The following is a 23140-nucleotide window of genomic DNA, read 5'->3' as shown; positions in this document are numbered from 1 at the left end:
TAGAAAGATAGAGTATAGAAGACATCACCTGAAATAACGAACACTGAAAACCTGAAACACACTTAAACAAATAGAAGAAACAACAAAACACAATAATAAAACCAAAAGACACAAAGTTTTTACAAATGAAGGCTCAAATCCAATCTAAGCTTTTTACGGCTTTCCTGAGTTGACCAATTTATGCGATTCATTGAGGGATTAATTACAAGGATGAAAGATTGTAGTTGGTCAATCAATTGTTCAGCAGTACCAGCAGAGATTATGATTTGTCGTGCTGAAGATGTTAGAAATTCCTGTTCCACAGCATGATCAAGAAAAAACAACAACTTATCATAAAAACCATTAACATTTAACAAACCTATGGGTTTATGGTGAATGTGCAGTTGGGCCCAAGAGGAAATATGAAAGATCTCTTCCAATGTGCCCAGACCACCTGGTAAGGCAATGAAGGCATCAACATGGTTAAACATTGCATTCAGTCGATCAGACATTGTGGGGACCTGTAATTCCTCTCCAATTGTTTTTCCAATGATGTCCCCTTGTGCTAAAGCTTTGGGGACTACCCCCAAAACTTGACTACCTCCTAAAAATGCAGCTATTGACACTCCCCCCATTAACCCAAGGCTACCTCCTCCATACACTAAATGAATCTTTCGCTCAGCTGGTACCTGACCAAGATGATTTGCTGATTCTAAAAACTCTTTTTCTTTCCCGGAACTGGATCCACCAAAAACACAAATTTTGTTTATGTGATTACTTGAGGAACCTGCCATTTCTACACACGTCTGTATTTGATGAATGTATGGGTTGAGTAGAAATAAAAGGAAGGAAGAGAAGAATTTATAGATGAGAAATTGAAAATGCAATCATACCACCTATATATAGGCCAGCTGTAGTCTCACACACACACACACTCTCTCTCTCTCTCTCTTTATTAATTATTTATTTTGAAAAAGCATATATATGTACAGGTAGTTGTGATTATGGCTTACATCTTCCCTTGGTTTTACGTCCAAGAACGGCTTAAACACCCTCTATGGGTCGGGGATAGGCTTCCCATCCAGTTTTTTTAAAAACTGGCAAACAGGGTCTTTTTTAGTCAGATTCCCAAGACTAAGTCAAGCATGTTCTTTATGGAATTGGGGCCATAAATCATAAATTGCACGATGCACATCTCCACTAGGGTGCGTCTCAAGAGTCAATAGAAGATTATCTAAAGACCCCTTACTCAGGCCATCCTTAATGAATTGTATTTTATCTTCACGGTTTACAGATACCATTCCTAAAGAACGACATGTCGCATTACAAGTCCATCTGGCACATCGGTGACAGACTTTCAGTCGTTTTGCACGACGTTTCTTCGCAAAAGTGCTTTTACCTGTTCCAGACATGTATGAAATGAAAGAATTGGAGGACTCACCTGATAATCGGACCTTTGCTTCAATCAGCCAGCGAATATCTTCAGGAATTCCATGGTTCATTAACAACCTCAATCTTGCACATCTAGCACGGTAAATTTTTGTAATCGCATTCTGAGGCAGAGCGGGAAAATACTTTTTCAATTTTTCAAGAGTGGTGTCCATTTTCAACTGAGAATTGGGGGAGAGATTCAAAGAAAGATGAAAGAGCAGAGAATTGCACAATTATATACACAGATATCAGTTATCATGGGAAATTGAAAGAACCGACTTAAAAGTCACGGAGTACCGTTATTCGCCATTTGACCGGGGTGAGAGAAACTAGCAAAACAAAAGATATACCAAAACAAACACAAAACAATATGAGAAAAAGAATCAATCTTTATATACAGGATCACTCAATTCAATAGAGTCATTCTCAACTGAAAAATTATCAAAATAAACTTTCAACCGATGCCCATTTACCTTGAAAACATTGCCATTATTTGGATTTTCGATATCACAAGCCCCATATGGATACACATATTTCACAATAAAAGGACCACTCCATCTTGATCTTAGTTTTCCAGGAAATAAATGGAGTCGAGAATTATAAAGCAAGACTTTTTGACCAACATTGAATGTTTTTCTCAGTATTTTCTTGTCATGAAACTCTTTGATTCTTGCTTTATGAATTCTTGAATTGTCATATGCATCATTTCTTATTTCCTCAAGCTCATTTATTTGCAATTTTCGCAGCTGACTAGCATCATCAATGTTTGAATTGAAAGCTTTAATAGCCCAATAAGCTTTATGTTCAATTTCCACAGGCAAGTGACAAGGTTTTCCATAGACTAGTCTATAAGGTGACATACCTAATGATGTTTTATATGCAGTTCGATAAGCCCAAAGTGCATCATTAAGTCTTAAAGACCAGTCTTTCCGATTAGGGTTCACCGTTTTCTCCAAGATTTGTTTGATCTCCCTATTAGCAAGTTATACCTGTCCACTCGTCTGAGGGTGATAAGGGGTGGCAACTTTGTGTGTGATTCCATATTTCTTCATTAAAGATTCAAATGGCTTGTTGCAGAAATGTGTTCCACCATCACTTATCATGGCTCGAGGGATTCCAAATCGACTTAAAATGTTTTCTTTCAAAAATTTTATCACTGTTTTGTGATCATTGGTTCTACTTGGAATTGCCTTTATCCATTTTGAAACATAATCTACTGCGACCAATATATACAAGAAACCAAATGATGGAGGAAATGGACCCATAAAATCTATACCCCAACAATCAAAGATCTCAATGACAAGAATAGGATTTAAAGGCATCATGTGACGTTTTGAAATAGATCCCAACTTTTGACAATTTTCACAAGTCTTGCAGAATGCATGTGAGTCTTTGAACATGGTGGGCCAGTAAAATCCACTTTGTAAGATTTTTGCACTTGTCTTTCTTGATGAGAAATGACCCTCACATGCCTCAGAATGACAAAATTTAATGACACTACTTACCTCATTGTCAGGAATGCATCTTCGAAATATTTGATCAGGACAATATTTGAATAAATAAGGGTCATCCCAATAAAAGTTCTTCACTTCGTTCAAGAACTTTCTTTTGTCTTGGGTACTCCAATGAGCTGGCAATTGTCCTGAAACAAGAAAATTAACAATATTAGCAAACTAAGGCATCGTAGAGACAGAAAATAAAGATTCATCAGGAAAGTAGTCATCGATTGGTGTGATGTCAGATCTCGAATCGGTTGTCAATCTTGACAAATGATCCGCGACAACATTTTCGGTGCCTTTCTTGTCTTTGATTGTGATATCAAATTCTTGAAGTAACAAAATCCACCGCACCAATCTAGCCTTAGAATCTTTCTTAGAGAGAAGATATTTCAATGCTGCATGATCACTAAAAACAACAACAGGTGAGCCAACAAGATAAGATCTGAACTTGTCACATGCAAATACTACTGCAAGTAATTCTTTTTCAGTGGTAGTGTAATTCATTTGAGCACTATTTAAAGTTTTACTTGCATAGTAAATCACATATGGTTTCTTATCTTTTCTTTGTCCCAAGACAGCACCCACGGCGTAATCACTAGCGTCACACATTATTTCAAAAGGTAATGACCAATCAGGAGGTTGAATGACAGGAGCAGAAGTAAGCAAGCTTTTAAGTTTAACAAAGGCTTTTTCACATTGTTCAGTCCATTCAAAAACAGTTTCCTTTGATAGAAGGTTACACAATGGTTTAGATATTACACTAAAATCTTTGATGAACCTTTTGTAAAAACCAGCATGTCCTAAGAATGATCTAACATCTTTAACAGATTTTGGTGTTGGTAAGTTGGCAATTAACTCGATTTTAGATTTGTCAACCTCAATTCCTGTCGATGAAACAATGTGACCAAGTACAATGCCGTTTGTTACCATAAAGTGACATTTTTCCTAATTTAGCACAAGATTCTTCTCTTCACACCTGTTCAAAACCTTTTCCAAGTTAGTTAAGCAATCATCAAATGAATCACAAAAAACAGAAAAATCATCCATAAAAATCTCAAGAAAACGTTCAACCATATCACTGAATATACTAAGCATGCATCTTTGAAACGTAGCTGGTGCATTACATAACCCAAAAGGCATTCTTCGATATGCAAAAGTACCAAATGGACAAGTGAAAGTAGTCTTCTCTTGGTCTTCCAATGCAATTTCAATTTGATTGTAACCTGAATAGCCATCTAGGAAACACTAAAATTCATGACCTGCAACTCTTTCTAGGATTTGATCCATGAAAGGTAAAGGAAAATGATATTTTCTAGTCATTAAATTAAGTTTCCTATAGTCAATGCATATGCGCCAACCAGTAATAGTCCGAGTTGGAATTAACTCATTTTTCTCATTTGTTATCACAGTGACTCCAGACTTTTTGGGTACAACTTGGGTAGGACTTACCCATTTGCTGTCAGAAATAGGATAAATGATTCAATTATCTAGAAGTTTAATGACTTTATTTTTCACTACTTCTTTCATATTAGGATTAAGTCTTCGTTGCATTTCTCTAGATGGTTTAGCATTTTCCTCCAAATAAATCCTGTGTGTGCAAATCAAAGGACTAATTCCTTTTATGTCAGCTATGGTCCATCCTAATGCATTTTTGTGCATTTTCAGAGTCTGTAGTAACTTACCTTCTTGATGTGCATTAAGTTTGGAAGAGATTATTACCGGAAAAGTTTCATTTTCTTCCAAAAATGAGTATTTGAGATTGACTGGTAACGGCTTCAAATCAAGTTTTGGTGGTTGAATACTTGAAGGTATAGACTCAATTGATCGTGATGGCAATTCTTCAATTTGTGGTCTCCAATTACATGCCTTTGCTTCTTCCTGAAAATAAACCATTTGCAACTCGTCAGGTTCATCAATCTTAGTTTCACTAGAAGTGGTTTGAAATTGATCATGAACTAATTTTTCAATAAAGTCCACTTCCTGTAAATCATTATCATCTCCAGGTTGCTTGCAAATGTTGAAAATATTCATCTTCAATGTCATGTTTCCAAATAATAGTTTCATCAGTCCATTCCTACAATTAATCAATGCATTAGAAGTTGCAAGAAATGGACGTCCTAAAATAACAGGAATTGAATTACATGCTTCAATAGGTTGTGTATCCAAGACAATAAAATCTACAGGGTAAATGAATTTATCAACTTGTACTAACACATCCTCAACTATTCCTCTAGGCACTTTTACAGATCTATCAGCAAGTAAAAGAGTTACAGAAGTTGGTTTTAACTCACCTAGACTGAGACTTTGAAAAACCGAATATGGAAGTAAATTCACACTAGCTCCAAGATCAAGTAAAGCTCTTTTAATTTTATGTTCTCCAATAAAGCAAGAAATTGTAGGACAACCAGGGTCTTTATATTTCAAAGCATTATTGTTCTGAAGAATAGCACTTACTTGTTCGGCTAAAAATGCTTTCTTTTTCACATTCAGTTTTCTCTTCACAGTGCATAGATCTTTCAAAAATTTAGCATAAGAAGGTACCTGTTTAATAGCATCCAACAAAGGTATATTGATCCTTACCTGTTTGAAAATTTCAAGGATTTCAGAATTGTGATTGACTTTCCTTTGTTTGGTCATGGCATGAGGAAATGAAAGTGTTGGCGGAGAATCAGTCTTTTCTTCACAATGTTCAAATTTAACCCCTTCCTTACCCTCAGAGATTGACTCATCATCTTTCTCACAAGGTTCAAGAGTGGGTTTTTCAATAACCTTACCACTGCGAAGAGTGATGACTGATTTGACTTGATCCATGTGTTAGCTTTCGGAACTACTTGCATTTGCATTGTATTGCCCCTTTGGATTTTGCTGTGGTTGAGATGGAAACATACCTTTCTCTTGAAAACTGAGAGCAGATGTGAATTTTGCAAGAGCATCTTTAAAATTTGTCATGCTTTGAGTAAGTTGAGTGTTGATTGTCTCTTGCTTTTCAATGAATGCATGTAATGTTTCCTCAAGATTTCTTCTAGGAGGTGGAGCATAAGGAGGTGCATATCCATGAGAATTTTGGAAATTATGGTGTGCTTGAAACGGTGGCTGTGAAGTTTGTGCATTATTGTTATCACTCTTCCAACTGAAATTTAGGTGATTTCTCCAACCAGGATTGTATGTTTGCGAGTATGGGTTATGATTGGGCCTTTGGAAACTGTTTAAAGCATGGGCTTGTTCATGGAGGCATTCCTTGAAAGAAGGCAAAGTTGGACAGTCATTGGTTATATGTTCATTTGTTTCACAGATTTGACACACAATGTCTTGAACATATTTTAATTGACCACTCTTTTTCAATTCTAGTGCCTCGACTTTTCTAGCTAAAGATGTAAACTTGGCTTAGAGGTCATAATCTTCCCTAAGGTTATACATACCTCCACTAGATGTATGAGGTTGGGTTTTACTTGGTGCCTCATAAGTGCCCTTAGTGTCCCAATTTTGCGCATTTTCAGCTAGTAAGTCTAGGTACTCCATTGCTTCATTAGGGTCTTTATCTTCAAAAGTTCCATTGCACATCAATTCAACCATTTGCCTATCTTTAGGTGTTAATCCTTCATAAAATTGTGAAACCAATCTCCATGTTTCAAAACCATGATGAGGGCAAGTATTAAGCAAGTCTCGATACCTATCCCAACATTGGTAAAATGTTTCTCCTGGTTTTTGAGTGAGAGTGGTGATTTGTCTTTTGAAAGAGTTGGTTCTATGAGATGGAAAAAACTTCTTTAAAAACTGTTGTTGCATTTCATCCCAAGCACGAATGGATCCTGACCTAAGATTTTGTAGCCATGTTTTAGCTTTATCTTTTAATGAAAAAGGAAAAAGCTTTAATCTAATGGTATTCATGCTATAATTTAAGTCATTATAGGTGTTACAAACTTCTTCAAATTCTCTCAAATGCAAGTATGGATTTTCTAGATCTAAGCCATGAAAAGAAGGTAAAAGTTGAATAATGTCTGGCTTAAAATTAAAATGAGATGCATCAGGAGGGAAAACTATGTATGAGGGTGCACTTGTTCTTGTGGGATTCATGTGGTCTCTAAGTGTCCTAACACGGTTATTCTCATTATTCTCATTATTCTCATTATGAAGTGACTGGTTATCTTCTTCGGCCATATTTTCTAAAAATGATGAGGATACCCTAGAAAGTCTACCACTTAGTGTACGTGACCAAACACTCATGCACGTGTAGAAAGAAAATAAAAGGAAGAAGAAAACAAAAGAAAAAGAAACACCATAAAAGAAACAAAGTTAGATACAAGAAAAGTGAAAAGAAAGAAGAAGAAAAAAAAATACTAAAATTTGTACAAGAATTTACCTCCCCGGCAACGACGCCAAAAACTTGACACGACCAAAAGATTGATGTCTTCTCCCAAGTGCAGGAGTGTCGAAGTAATAAATAACCCGGCAAGACCGGGGTCGAACCACAAAGAGGTTAATTGTATAAATTATAAATAACAACACAACAATAACAATAATAGCAACAATGTTAAACAATAATAATAATAATAACAATAACAGTAATAATAATTATAATATTAATAGTAATAATAATATTAATAATAATAATAATAATAATAATACTAATAATAATACTCAGTACGTGGCGTTGTTATACCTGAGAATGATCTAAAAGATCGGGTCACAGGTTTCCAACCTATATACTGAGTTTATGAAAAGATCAAAGAGATATATTATATAATATAAACAGATTTCTGATGCGAATGAACAAGGCAAGACCAACAATGTCAGGATCCTTGATCAAACACAGAGCATACATAACATACATAAAATATAACAAGAATGTAAATAATAATAATAATAATAATAATAATAATAATAATAATAATAATAATATTAGTAGTGTAATAATAATAACAATAAAAAGAAGAGGAGGAAGAAATTAATGAGAACTTTGAGATGGAAGATTAATGTAAGGATTAAACAATGATAAAAATAAATGTCAAGGTTAGAGGATCCACCAATGGTATTTCAAACAAGTATAGTATAAACTCTTATTACTCAATTTGGAAACCACACACGAAGGAGGTTCCATTCGGATGATTTGTCATTAATAACTCATTATAAATTATTAACATGATCATATTAATTATCTCATTTACATAACACCAAACTTTTAAATATTATCAGGAATTCATGATGTTAATTGATGTTAACAACTAATCAAGTACCTTTCATAGCCCAGGTGTAGATAATACCATACGGTTGGGCTATGAGAGTGCCAAGGCAATTGTTGTACCAAGTATTATACAACACAAATTTAGATTAACCATTTAACAAGCAAGGTATTAAGAATTAGTAAGATAAAAAGATAAGACATGTTAATATTAAACATTAAGGTTCATATTGAGTTTATACCATACTTGGTGTCATATTGAGTTTATACCATACTTGTTCTTACACCATTAGTGTAACCTTTTCACCTTGACATAATAAACTTAGCCAAACATAAAGAAGAAGAGAAACATAAATAAACAAAACAAGAACATAAATAAAATACAAGTTAACTAAGGAAAGGAAAGGAAATGAAAAGCATAAACAAGAAATTAATGAAAGCAAAACTTAAGAATTACAAAAATATAAAGAGAGAAAATAAAGAGCATGAACTTGATCTGAACAACCAAGCCCCTAAATACATGGCAAATGCCTCCTTTTATGGGCCAAAATTCGGAATTATTGCTTTGATGACTCATTGTTGAGTGGGTGGCCAACTTTTGACTTAGTGAAAATCCTTATCATCTTGTCTAAATAAAACGAAAATGCTAGCATCAGAACTGGGTCCAGATGTCCAAATGAAAGTTCTAGGAAACTCTCTTATCTTTCCAGGAAAAAAAAGATGAGGTCATTTGGACTTCTAGAACTCAAGATATGGGCTGAACACTGAACAGTGTTGGGCTGCAGGACAGATTCGGACTTCTCCGTTGTTGCTATAATTTGGACTTGAAAACGGCCTTCTTAGATCTTGATGTACAAATGAAAGTTGTAGGCCTATGTCTTATCAAATCTCTGTAAAAATTTCAGATCATTTGGATATCTAGAACTCGAGATATGACCCAATTACCAAACAGTGTTCCAGTTTGGACTGCACCAACGTCTCTTTTCTAAGCTTCACCCTTCTTTATCTTCAAAATTTCAGTAGTTGAATTCATCAATCAATCCTTTGATTTATGTGATATGCCTACATTTAAGATGAACATTTACCATATATTAGGGTAATTTATAATATTAGACTTGTTATTATAAAACATGCTTTAGTTAAGGAGTTATTGATACTTTAAGTGCAAAATGATGATATAAACCCTTGATAAACATGCACTTTTAAGTACTAATCAGAATTCATCTTACTTATTAATATTATGCCTCTAATTTTGATGAAACTCGTAAAAATTCCCAGAGCATGCTATAAGTTGTGTTTTTTTTAGGTTGCTAACATACTCTAAATTTTAGCATGTTAAACAATCTAGTTATTGGTACTTTTATAGCTGACCTTTTCTTATCATACAACACATCTTTAAAAGTCAACAAATTTATGTTCCCAACATTTCTGGTATGGTTTGAAAGTGGGTTGGCTTTTATATTAAGAGTATTCGCATTCCTCAAAATATATCTAACCATGTCTGAAAAACATATTGATATTCATTTTAAATGTATTGTATGTCTCAATGTTATTGCCTAATTTCACTTGAATGGTAGTCATGTTTCTCTTCATGTTTATACTAGTAGAGTTATGGTAGTTATAAGGGTTTATAAGGGATGAGGGCAACTTGACCAAGTATTGGTATATATCTCCTAGAGGTATTAAAAAAGGTAGTTTTTCTTGATACTGACTTATGTTTTAGATGCTTTTATGTTTAGGATAAGGTTGAGTATTATGGTTATATGGATGCTGGTTGGGGTTAAAAGGTCTGGTGTTTTGAAAATAATATTGATAGTTGTGGTTAAATGGTTTGGTGTTTTATACTAAGTTGTTTTAAGATAGTGTTTGGGAAAACATACCAGGAATGGTAGTAGTTAGGGTATTAGATGGTAATAGATAGGATGAAGGACTAGATAAAAAATATGATGGAGGAGTGATCATGTTATTTCAAGAAAGGCAAGGGCGAGAAGGTCTCCCAAAATTGTTTATATATCCTTTTAATGATAAGTATAATCAACTATATGACTCAAATGCTTTTTTTAATTAAAATTTCATCCCTTTTTTGAATTTGATTTAACTATTTCATTAACTTTATTGGTTTGCTTAACTCATTTATTCATAAACATCATCTCAACAATGCTAATAGAACCACTTTTCAATAGATATTCATAGATTGAGCTTTTAAAGGTGTTAATAATGAAAAACTCTAACTCTTTTTTAATAGAGGCGGTTGGATATAGACAACTATTTCTCGCTAATGTTGAGCATATTTTTTTTTTGATTCTTTATTTTTTTTCTCAATTATTTATAAGTTTAACCTATTATAAATTACTTTTAAGTTAAATTTGTATTGGAGTACGAATGCCTTACATCTGTTTTTTTTTTTTTTTTAATCTTACTTACATCTAGGTTCAAGTACTAAGAAAGAGTAGTACCATAAGACTTTCATAAAATGAATAGATAGGGAGCTTATTATCTTCTATTACTTTTTTTATTTTTTATCTTTCTACAATAAATCTTTAGATGAGTCTTAATACATTTCACTCCTATATACTTTGAAAATTTGAGATCTTTGAATTTTTAAGGGATGACTCTATCTGGTACCAAACACATTTATCATGCTTTCAATTTATCTTATATGTTTTTTAATCACCAAGAATTTCTCAACCTCTAACTTTTTTTGGGCTTTTCATTATTGCCTTCTTTTATAGTAAGTCTTAGAGTGAGGATAAACCTTATTTGTTGATTCACTAAAAAGATATGAAAAGCTCTTCGGAACTAAGTATCAGGTGAAGATCCTTGGTTAAATTGTCTAATATGAATTATAGTTCTTTCTAAGCAACTCTTATTGGATATGTATGAAAACTACAAGGTACATTCAGATATTTATAAGAGATGGGATATGTTACAAGATGTTCATCCATGCTGTATTTTCTTTATTAGAGGGATTTTCACTAGATAGTTTGTTCTAAAAATTTTATTTAAACAAACTGATGAACTCAACTATCTCACTTTCATTAATTCCATCTTTTTTTGTGGTTTTGCTTAAAAAAAGCTCTTTCTTTGTTCTTCATTTTCTTTTTTAGCATAGTGTTGTAGGTTTGTGAGGTAAATTTGGCTTTCCAAGGATGAGCTATGTTGCCTGCAAGACTAAACAAGAATGTATATATATAAATATACATAAAAGAAGAGAGTGACTCAATTAGATTAGATTTGGATTAGGTTTTCATGAGAAGTGATAAGAATTGTTAAATGTTTGATGCCAATAAAGAGTCCCATAACAACATTTATATTAAAACATTTGTAATTTTCTTATAGAGGGGGTTTTTGTTTGATTTCACTGAAATTAAGATTATGATAGGAATACTTCTTTATAGATTTAGATAACATTAAACCATTAACATGTCTTGATCCATCTATTTTGCGAAAATTTCATTTAATTAAAAATGTGGGAAGTAACCCAACACATTATCCATACATTTTAGGAATGTAGTATGAGACTTTCCTTCATCCAAAATATGAAAGCATTCCAAGTCTTAACCATATAATTTGAGGAAAAAGACTTTATTTTTTATTCATTAAAAAATAGGGTAATATATAAAGTAGTTCATTCACAAGCTATATCTTGAAGACTTTGTCATACTAGGTTATCGTCTCAATAAGACATCTTTGTCATTTTTCTTTGATTTTGTAAGAGTTTATCAATAAGATAAAAATGCTTCATATTGGTAATCTACATTAAAATCCTTCTTTTAGAAAATCCTCTTATTTTTTATTAGTTTCTAGATTCCTGTTAGAACCAATTTTAAGTATGTTTTATGATCTTAACTGTTTTGTCACCTATCTCCTGATATTTCATGCTTGTAAGGCTTGCCTATTAACATTATAATGAGCCAACTTAAAATAAAGGTTCTAGTTATTACATGAAGGTAGGTTGGCTAACCTATTGGTCTTAAAAGGTTCATTATTGCTTGGGTAAACAAGTTTTAAAAGGTTGAACCAAAGTCTACAAGGTATAAAGTGTAAACTCCCGGTTAAAATAAAACAATAAATAAATTTAACCCGGAAATAAAAATGGGTTAAATTAAGATTTAGAAAAAATTAAATTATTATGTCAAAACTAAAATTGTAAAAGATATAAAAATGGCATGACAAAAAAATAGAACAATTCGTATTATACTTAAAAAGGGGTAAAATGATAAATTACCCTAAAAAGAGTACAAAAGGCAGGGATTTTCTTCTCTTCATCTGACAACCATAACAAAAGGGAATGAGAGGAAAAATTTAAATTTTCACCAAAATTCTTATAGAAACCTAGAGAAAATCAATGTATTTAAGGATGAATTAAGGGAAACACACACACACACTTCTAAACACCTAATTAAGAAGGAAAAGGAAGCAAAATAATCAAAGGAACGTGGTTGTTTAGTCACGACAACAAGAGAAAAAAAAAGAAGATTTGACAAATTTTTGACTGATTAAGATTCGAAGACTTGAATAACATATGGTAAAGGGTTTAATACTTACTTTAGCAACTTCATGCAAATAATAACATTTGAGGTAGAAATAATGAATTTTAGGTTAGGGTTTATAGAAATGTTTTGGGAAAAATGCAAATTGACTATGAATTGATCAAATAGGGTTAGATTAGGTTATGTTAGGTGTTAAATTTAGTGGAATTGATAAAGAAAAACATAGGGTCCTTGAGAACCTTAATTTACGTTCATGATGTATAATTGCATGTAATTGAGTGAGATTATTATGAACTAATGTATTTTATGGGAGAAATTCTTTTCAAAATAATTGAATTATAATTTGAATTTTTATTGAAATGTTATAGCACAATTGGAAATTTTGTTAACATGATTGTTACGTATATTGACTTTTGATGCTTCAATAAAATGTAAATGAGCATGAAGGGTTTTAGAGAATTGGAATTAATGATATTGCAATTTATATATATGAGGGAAAAAATGCTTTTCGTTAAAGATAAAAGCGTGTAGGATGTTTTGTTTATTATAAGATTCATGGATGAAACACGTGACAACTTTATCCCTTAATTTCTAAGGACATATTAGGCATGGAAATGATGAAATTTGAAATTAATGTATTTATAACAGTTATAGCTAAGGATGTTAAATTTTCAAAAAAATATTAATCTTGTGTAAATTGAAGTTATAAAACTCCAGATATAGAATAAAAACCAAAGAAATGTCTAAACCTAAAATAACAGGACAAATTCCACATGTTGTTGTAATTGATGATTTTAGACGTATATATGGTATAACCGGGTTTAGTGTTTTGCACCAAAGTTGTAGAAAAATGTTTTATCTTTTAAAAGAAATAAACTATGCATAAAACTAAGTTTTAAAACTTTGATTATGATTAAAACACTAAACAATGTTCATAGTCGATTATAATGAACCACGATAAATTAGTTAGTTTTTAACCCATATCTGGAATTGCCTTTAATTAAAATTTTGATTTTTTATTAAAGTATTGGGAATCAAAAGGAGCATAAGAAATGTTTGCATGTGCTAGATTAAATAGGATTTTCATTTTTAATAGAATTTGAAAAATGTGAAAATGGATGAAAAATTTAATCTGAAATGAACTAAATGAAAAATGAAAGATTTGGTTGAATAAGACAAGTTGATTGACATTGGCTTGTTTAAATTGCTAGATAAATGTCTGGAAATGAGAATTTATTTGGTAACAAATATAGAAAAGAAATTTGAAATGCTTATTGATACGAAAAAGGCTTTGGGAGTTGTGCAACAACAAGGAAACATTCTAAAATCTTCGACCGCAGTTAAATGTTCAACTCCTTAACTTTTTTTTCTCGTAAGATGATCGTTATAACATTTTAGAATATATTATATTATTTTATATTAAATTTGTAAAATATATAGTGGAATTAATCTTGGTGGTGGGATTAATGCCTGATATGGGACAATGGAATTAGTATTAGTGAAAGGATTAATGCCCGATAAGGGGTAGAAGAAATCAGTTCTCGATGATGAGAATAAAGTTAAGTATCGTACATAAAAAAAAAAATCTTTCTTGGTGTTTGGATTAATATTCGGTATGAAGGAATGAAAATTGGATGGATGTGAGAGTGTTACTCGGTAATGAATATAGAATTAAGATTTTTTTTAATTGGAAATAACGCTTAGACTTAGACGAACAAAGAATTACCTAGTGTTGGGTATTAGTTGAAAAGAGCTTAATATGGAGATTATAGTTTTGTAAAGAGAATGTGTATTAGAAATAATGATAAATGAGAAATATTGACATAAAAAATAAACCATGTAAATAAATGATGAATTGTGTTTAAACATGCCACTGCATTTATCTTAATAGTTTAAGTAAATTATTGTTATATACTTAATTGTTATTTGTATACTAATTACAAGTACCTCTCAACCTCGAGTAGCATAATATATATTTAAGGATATTTTGTTAATTTTGTAAAGGATTGTAATAATTATCTTTTTGTAAATGATTGTCAATTTCCCTTGAATTACATAATTATAAATTCAACTTAATTGTGCTAGTGTATGATGTTGTATTTATGTTTTTTTGACATAGCTTGGACTAATAGTACCAGATAATTTATGGTTATAGATCTTTGATTTGAATCGTGAACATTATAATTGAATGCATGTTTTGATATTAAAATAAAGTACAATGATTATAATGATATGTAATGTGAAATGGTGAGACCATGATGGTTGAACAATGATTAGGTTGTATGATGGGTATATTGAAGTGTTATAGGTATTTACCAATAACTTGGGACCTTTCAGTATAAGAGAGACTCTACTGAAATTTCGGTAGATTCTCGTATAGCTAAGCTTATATATATATATATATATATATATATATATATATATATAGTAATTAATTATAGGAAATAAAGCTTAAAATACATGAAATTATTGAGATTGTTACGCCAGTAAAATCTCATCAGCTAGTAATTTAGAACTTGTAAACTTTCAATGAGAAGCTAAAGTTTTATGAGTGCTTGTTCGGGTTGAAGCTCGTTAAGGCACTATTAATTTCTCATGCTAACATAAGGCAATGTGTGTGGGTGAAAAGGTGTCGTGTAATTGGTGTAGGGGTATAAATCCAGACCGAATCTATATATACATATGATAACAAGATACATGAAAATAAAAAATACATAAACAAGCAAGAACAAATGAATCATCAAATGCAACAAATCATAAAATATAGAAAACAATGTAAAAACGATAAGCAACACAAGTGCGTCATTCAAACAAACAAAAATGCCTAACCCCTATAAAATCCCGAATGGAGTTATCATTTTATCATAAGGAACAACTCAATGAGCTTGATTAGGATTGACAGAGGTAAAATTAAAAAACAAATTCCATCTAATTTTATGATAACTAGAAATCCTAGCTAGTTTTCAGAATTTTAGTTAAAAGACTAATTATGTAATAAAAAATATGATCACCCCAAAAAATTATATCTAAGATAAATTTTATTATTATTTATTTTTAATGATAAATGTACCAAATGTTCTCTTGCTAAAGTTTTCCTAAAGTAATATATGTATTTTCATTGAAGGTAAAGAACTACTAAAACCTAAAATAATGGTCTAGGATCTAGAATTGGTTATGAGACTTAATCCTTCCTTTTAAATAAAATATACCTAAAATGGATGAATCTTTGACCAATTCTATTTAATTATACCTAAAATGGATCTGAAGGCTAGCACTCACATTAAATAAGCTCTTATGAGTCACATCGATCCAACCAATATCCACTCATAATGATAAAGAATGTATTCTAGCACATAAGAAAATATAAATAAAATATTTACTTACAATGACAAAAAAAAAAAAAAAACAAGATGCAAACAAAAACCAAAACAACATTTAAATGGAGCGAGCTTGCACACACATTTTAAAGAGTGAATGTTGTTACCTTGAATGTGACTTTGCCAATTTTTAATTATTTTTATTATATAAAAACAATAAAGTTTCAACATCAGAATAACATGATCCATTTAGGTATCTTTAATGTAAATTTCTTTTCAAATAATAATAAAAAGTTGCATCCACACATTAACAGCAAACATTCACACATAAAAATCCACACATGAAAATCAAACCTCCGCATATGAAAATCAAACTTCTGCACATAAAAATCATTCAATCCTCTCAACCCTATTATGAGATATTTCCACTTTATCACTTACAAAAAATAAAACCTTAACGACTTCATACTCTCGAGGTTACCACGTAACAACGTAGATCTTAACATTTTAAATATTTGTAATATCATGTTACAAATTATACAAAGAAAAAAATATATATTTAAGATTTGAGAATTATCTTTTAGAGCTGCCAAAATTGTTCGAAGCACACTAGAATAAGGCAAGACAATATTGGCACGTGGTCTTCACGTGATAGGAGATTGAGCTTGTTATAAAGGTTGTGGTGCATATTCTTTAAGTGTCAGGTCATAGAAAAAACTGATTTTTTTTATGTAATGATGGCTGAGATTTCTAGGTTGTGCTTAGTTATAAATTTGATTGATTTTCTTGGCTATTTTGGATGGATTCCAAGTTATGATTTAGGTTGATATTTAGTAGGATTTGACTGGAAAGATAATGATATGATGAGAGAGGGTTGAACAAGGAAATTTGGATTTAACGTAATTGTGCCTACTATCTAGTTTTACATAAAAAATTATAATTCTCAATCCGATCGTTGGATTAGGTTGATAATTTACCCAAAGTTTTGTGAAATATGTTACTATGTTAGGGTAAAATTTCAGGTCAATCGGAGTTTGGTAAAGCCTTACGATATAGATCAGAATAGACTATATAAATTTTGTTATTTACTTTCTTTTAACTTGCGAACTTTCTATTTGACAAGGATCATTTTCCTACAAGGATGTGACAACTTATTTTGAAAATTTTCTAGTTCTATAAGGATCTGTAATGGGCTGTATCATAGTTTCTAAATGTGGCAAAGACTCATTAATGTTCTAAAATCCTTTTCTTACAAGGATTCTTTTTTCATCTTAGTTACACAAAGAAAAAAAAACTGGTGGTATTTAATAATATATTAATTAGCTTATTTTGGGGAGTTTTCAAATCCTACAAAAAGGCTTAAAAACAATAACTAGTTTCCTTTCAAATGAATAATAAATACAAGACTGCAATTACAATCCTTTGTAACTTCTCCTTTGGTTTCTAAGATTATTGGAAAGCATTCCTGTTTGTTTTTGCATTTCAAAAGCACTTTTAAAATTTTTTGAAATATTTTTATTTTTTTATTAACTTTAAATTAATATGTTTTTTGTGTTTTCAAATCATTTTGATATGCTTGATGTCAAAAATGAATTTTAAAAAATAAAAAAAATATCATTGGCATGTATTTTAGAACCGCAACCACACTGCCAAACAAGCCTACATCAAACTTGTAATATCTTTTTTTCTTCTTATCTTTTCCCGACAGCATAGAAATCAGACTTGTAGACTTTATTTCTTTTACATTAGCTAAGACTTGTATGGATCAAAGTTTGAGCTTAATAATATAGGTTTTAGGTCAATTTTATAAGTGGGTCAATTCAGCTCGTAAGGATAGATCCATTAAGGTTAATTTTTCAAAAGTACTTAAACTCTTGTAAGCCCAAGTTTATGGACTTTTGATCAACAATACTTCTAAACTTTTCAGTTTAACATGTCAGAGAGATTCTTGCATTCTTTGGTTCTTGAATGAATTGAAATTGACTCATCAAATATTAGTTGGCTTCGTGGCATAATTCGACCTCATTTCAATAGTAACAGTGCCTTTAGACATGTTTTTATTGTATCACACTCCTATCAGATCTCTTTTGGCTTTCCAAAATAAAATCTCAATCTTGATTATGAGTAGTGTGGTCATAAGGTTTGCATCAAATAACTTAACAATATATGCAAAATGGTGGTTGATTATGAGGGCGATGAAGGTTATGTTGGGTTCACACAAAAGGAATGTGGTTCTAGTCACAACTTTCTTTCCTTTATTAGTAAAAGGGGCGCGAGACGTTCGCAGAGTCCAAGTTGATTAGAGTTGCTGATATGGTGACATTGCTAGGATTGACAATGATAGAGGTTATATTTGATAAGAATAGAGGAGACAACGAGGCTAGTTGTTGTTGTTTGATTAGTACTTAAAAGTGCATTTTTATCAAGGTTTTATATTATTATTTTGCACTTGAAGTATTAATAACTCCTTAATTAAAGAATATTTTATAATAACATATCTAATAATATAAGATACTTTTAATTTATGGTAAATGTTCATCTTAAATGCAGGCCTATACATAAATAAAAGGATTGATTGATGAGTTTAAGTATTGAAATTAAAAGGACAAAGAAATTGCCAAACTTAGAAAAGAGATGCTGGTTTAGTCCAAACAGGAGCACTGTTCGGTAATTGGGTCATATCTGGAGCTGTAGATCTTAGATTTAGGTCTACTTTATATGGATGGAAATATAATACATAGAACTAAAACTTTATGTTGAGTCCAAGATTTAAAAAGGTCATTTTCAAGTCCAAATTATAGCAACAACAAAGAAGTTCGAATCCGTCTTGCAACCTAAATACTATTAAGTGTTCAACCCATATCTCGAGTTATAGAAGTCCAAATGACTTCAAATGTTTTTCCTGGAAAGATGAGACAATTTAATAAAACTTTCATAAGTACAGGTCGTTCAAATTCAAACGTTAGCAATAACTTTTTGTTCAGACAAGAAGATAAGGATTGTCACCAAGTCAAGATGTGGTCATCCACTCAACAATTAGTCATCAAATCAATAGTTTCAAATTTTGGCCTATAAAAGGAGGCATTTTCCATGTATTTAGGCATCTTGGTTTCTAGATCAATATCATGCTCTTTATTTCTTTCTTTATATTTTTGTAATGTTTAAGTTTTATTTCATGTTATATTTTTCTTAATCTCTTGTTTATGCTTTTCATTTTCTTTACTATACTTATGTTCTTATGTTGTTTATTTATGTTTATCTTCTTCATTATATTTAGCTAAGTTTATTATGTCAATGTGAAAAGGTTTCACTAATGGTGTTATAATAGTTATAATATAAACTCAACATGGACTTCAATGTTTATATCCAATAAAGTTTGTTATTAACATGTCTTATCTTTTTGTCTTATTAATTCTTAATATCTTGCTTTTTAAATGGTTAATCTAGATTTGTGTTGCATAACACTTGGTACAACAAATGTTTGGCACTTTCATATGCAATTGTATGATATAACCTACAACTATGCTATGAAAGAAACTTGATTTGTTGTTAACATAAGTTGGCATCATGAATTTCTGATAATATTTAAAAGTTTGGTGTTATTTAAATAAGATAATTAATATGATCATGTTAAAAATTTATAATGAACTATTAAGGATGAATCATCCGATTGGAACTTTCTTTGTGTATGGTTTCCAGTTGATTAATAAAAAGAGTTTATATTATACTTATTTCTAATACTATTAGTGGATCCTCTAACCTTGACAATTATTTTATCTTTGTTTAATCTTCACATTAATCTTACATCTCAAAGTCCTTTTTACCTCATCATCATCATCATCATCATTTATAATTTATATAGTTAACTTCCCTGTGGTTTGACCCCAGTCTTTCCAGGTTATTTATTACTTCGACACTCCTGCACTTGGAAGAAGACATCAAACTTTTGGTTGTGTTATTGTATTCATAATTATAAATGTTGGAAGGGGAAGAAGATGAAAAAATAAGTGGCTAGGGTTTTATTTTTCTTTTTCTTTCATTTTTTCTACCTAGTCACTTTTTTCTTTTAACCTCTCAAAAAATTATGTCTTTGGTTTTCTTTTGGTTTCTCTCATTTTTTTTCTTTTTTCTTTTTTTTTTTTTTTTTTACTATGTTTCTATTTGTTCTTATCTTTTCTATCTAGTATCTCTGTTATTTCTCTAATTGGTTTTTTTTTTTTAACGAATGTGGTCTATTTATAGGTAATTCTTTACTTGTCCTTCCAACTCTTCTTATCATTTATCCCTTTGTCTCTTTATCTTTCTATATCCTTATGTTTTTTTTTCTTTATCTTTTCATCTAACAATATTTTTTAGAATGACTCAAACTCTCATATTTATTTTAGTTCTTAATTCTTACTTGCGTGCCATTTGAACATGTCATTTTTCTCCCTAATCTTTTTCTTTATAACTTTTTATTATTATTTTTAACCATGTTGGGACAAGGGTGGTCAAATTTTGGTTATAACAACAAATATCACAAGCAAAATGGTTTACATCATGCCAAACATCAATTTACAAGCTAACCAATTTAGCTTGAAGCTTGTCAATATCTTATTTTGTCTTTTTTTAACAGCAACATAAAATTCAAAGTTTTTGTCTTTTTTCAGTAGCAACATGAAATTAAAAATACCAATAAATAAACCTAAATCAAATACCCTAACCTGATAATACCAAGAAACAAACCCATGTTATAAAATCATAAAATTCAAGAAAAATCATATTAAACAACCCATATCATTAATTGATTCAAGCCTGATCTTTTTATACTCTTAATTATTTTACTATGATGTTTTGCTTCTTCTTCTTTTTTACATGTAAAACCCAATTTTATTCTATCCTCAACCCCCCTCTCTTCACTGACTCGAACTCGTAGTCACACCACCTCTCTATAATAACTCATAAAAATAATTCAATCAATCTAAAAAACTCATTCCTAGAATAGAAATTAGATTCAAACCCAGGACAAAAAAAAAAAGGGCATGAAAAAAGAACATCCAAATCTCCATCCTCAACAACTTACAAACCTATCTTCTTTTATTTCAAGTGAATTTTTATTTTTACTAGTACTATGACAACTAATAACAAGAAAAACTAAGATTATTAACCATCTAGGTGGTAGCCTAGTGGTAAGAACTTGGGACCAAAAAAATTGCTCCCTCTATGGTCTCAGGTTCAAGCCCTAGGTTGCTCATATGATGGACACTGGAGGCTTACATGGTCGTTAACTTCAGGGCCTGTGGAATTAGTCGAGGTGCGCGCAAGTTAGCCCGGACACCCACGTTAAACTAAAAAAAGAAAACTAGATTATTTAAAAAAAAAAAAGGCGTGTGAGTGTGAGAGAATGACTTTATATATAATATATATATATATATATATATATATATATATATATATTATGAGAGGGAGTTATACATAAGAGAGAGCTAATAGTTTTTTTTGGGTATTGATCGCAAATTTTTGGGTTTTGGGTTATGCATGAATATGATAATTTTAATAAATTATATAAAATCTCTAAGCAATTTAAGATAAAAGAAAGGAGAAAAGGGTAAGGGTGGTTGCCATGTTTTTTTTTTTTATTCAATAATGAAGTTGTAAATAATCTCTTTATTTATTAATTGAAATATGATGATAATCATGTAAATAATCTTATTTGTTTATGTGTTAAAGTTATAATATAAAGTATTATAAAGTTATAAACTCTAGAATATAAACAATCATTTTTTAAAAAAATAAAAACAAAATAAAAAAAATAACTAAATTACGTGATATTGTAATTTACCCTTATTTTTTAGATGTCACTAGTGTATTGGCCCGCACTTCGCAGCGGGTCAATAATAATTTTTTTAAATGTAAAATAAAATAAATAATTTACATTTTTAAAAATATTTTTAAAAAAGACTCAAGTTTGGCAGCCATTTCCAAACCCAAGATACTTGGGTCTGGGGATGCCATATCCAAGTTATTTTGGTTTGACGCCCTTGCCGGACACAAAATACCTGGGTCTGTGGATGCTACACCCAAGTTACTTAGGTCTAGCGCCCTTACTAGACCCTTTATTCTTGTGGTGTGGCTATGCCAAACATATGTGTTATCTTATTATTTTTTTTTCATATTTATTAATAATTATATAAATAATATTAACAGCAATACAAAGAATAATAACAATAATAATTTTTAATTTTATCCTTTAAATCAAATTTATGGTTTTTTTTTATATCAATAATTGTTTTCAAATTTATTCATAATTATATGAATAATATTAAGAATGATGAAACTAATAATATTTATAATATTAAACAAGCTTGACCCAGGTTCTTACAGTTTTTAATTTATGTTTTTTCTTCAATAATAATAATATTTTTTTTCAAATTTATTAATAATTATATAAATAATATTAAAAATAATGAAAATAACAACAACAACAACAATAATTTTTAATTTTACCCTTCAAATCAAATCTATAGTTTTTTTTATAGTAATAATGTTTTTTTTTAATTTAATAATATCAATAATAATGAATATAATAATATCTATAAAAACTAATAATAATATTAAACTTGTCGGACCTAAGTTTTTACAGTTTTTAATTTTACCCTTCAAATCAAATTTATGGTTTTTTTTCAATAGTAATAATTTTGTTTTCAAATTTAATAATAATAATAATAATAATAACAACAACAGTAACAATAATGATAATGATAATAATTTTTAATTTTACCTTTTAAATCAAATCTACTATTTTTTTCGATAACAATAATATTTTTTAAAAATTTAATAATATTAATAATAATGATATGATAATGTTTATAATACTAATAATATTATTAAACTTGTCGGACCCAAGTTCTTATAGTTTTTAATCTCTTTAAATCAAATTTATGGTTTTTCTTCAATAGTAATAATAATTTTTTTAAAAAAATTTATTGACGATGATAATAATAATAATTTTTTATTTTACATTTTAAATCAAATCTATGGCCTTTTTCAATAATAATAATATTTTTCTTCAATTTTTTTTAATAATTATATTAACAATAATGACAAAAAAAATATTTATATTAATATTATGGTATGCCAGACCTAGACGTGCGAGTTTGCTGGCCGGAGCGCCTAGGGTTTGATAAACTAGCCTAACCCCAGTGCTAGGTGTTTAGTAACTATGTCATTCCTCAATGCCTTATCTTAAAAAACCTTGAACGG

Source organism: Populus alba, chromosome 1 (genome assembly GCF_005239225.2).
Source record: "Populus alba chromosome 1, ASM523922v2, whole genome shotgun sequence".
Taxonomy (NCBI): domain Eukaryota; kingdom Viridiplantae; phylum Streptophyta; class Magnoliopsida; order Malpighiales; family Salicaceae; genus Populus; species Populus alba.
The sequence above is the reverse complement of the archived record's forward strand: the minus strand, read 5'-3'. Positions refer to the sequence as shown.